Source organism: Ipomoea triloba, chromosome 15, assembly GCF_003576645.1.
Source record: "Ipomoea triloba cultivar NCNSP0323 chromosome 15, ASM357664v1".
Classification (NCBI taxonomy): Eukaryota; Viridiplantae; Streptophyta; class Magnoliopsida; order Solanales; family Convolvulaceae; genus Ipomoea; species Ipomoea triloba.
The window spans coordinates 17,309,490-17,310,589 of NC_044930.1; positions in this window are offsets into that span (position 1 = coordinate 17,309,490).

A 1,100-nucleotide genomic window follows, 5' to 3' on the forward strand; every position below is an offset into this window, starting at 1 on the left:
TTTTCTTCCAAACCAATGTATCTAATTTACAAAACAATATTTGAACTTTCAGAAATTGAACTCGGTTGCCCGTAGGCCTTTCAAACATCATATCATGCAAGAGCAAAAAATTATGGAAGAAAGTTCGGTCGAAAACAGATCCGTGTCGCGTAGACGCGCGGATGTCCGCAACGCCGGACTCACGGCGGACGCGCGCGTCCGGGCCGCGTCCGGCCGCTCGGCCGTGATCTCGCATTCTGGACGCCGACGGACGCGCGTCCGTGGTCGCGTCCGGCCGTTCGGCCTCGGTCTCGCGTACTGGACGCGCGGTGGACGCGTGTCCAAGGCCGCGTCCGTCCGAATCTGCCAACTTCGTGCAGCAAAAACCGCGTTGTAACGCCTTGATTTTCCACTATTTTCACAAGTATAAGCCTATATGGACATAAATTGTAACACCCCGGACCTACCTTCCCGTACATCCGAGGCATTACCGCCACACCTAGAGAGAGAGTTCTATCATTCCGCGATAAACCTCACTCTAGGTGTATAGGCTAAAGGGAACTCTTCTAACCACAACCATCACCCAACAGATACTTAAGCACTTTTATACATATCAACTGGAAAAGCTTCATTAAGCAAAATATATATTCTTGCAATTGTACATACGTAAGATTGCCCCTCGGGCCAAAATACCAAACAAGGTTCAACCTAGACGCAACTGGTCATACCTAGCCATCACTAAGGCTACAAAAAATATATGTACACCAAAAAAATTCCCAAAGACTCCCAAGGATCCGACGTCTAGTCAAGCATGCGGTACACGGGGTCGGTGAACTCTTCCTAGACCAGGTGCCACTCCCCCTCGTACCAGGTAATGTGGTCCAAAAACCGAGAAGTGGTTATGACCATCGACCACTCTTCCCAAACATCCCGAGGACTAGGGTCCCAAGGGTAGGGGTAGTGCACAATGAACTCCAAGGGATCGCTACCATCTAACGGCTCTATGGGGTAAAAGCCATAAGCAGCCTGGACCTCGTCCATAACCGGGCAAGAGACAAAAGGGGCCGACGGAGCCATAGGAGTATCTGGATTGGTGGGAGCCTCGGGAGCATAACCAGGTG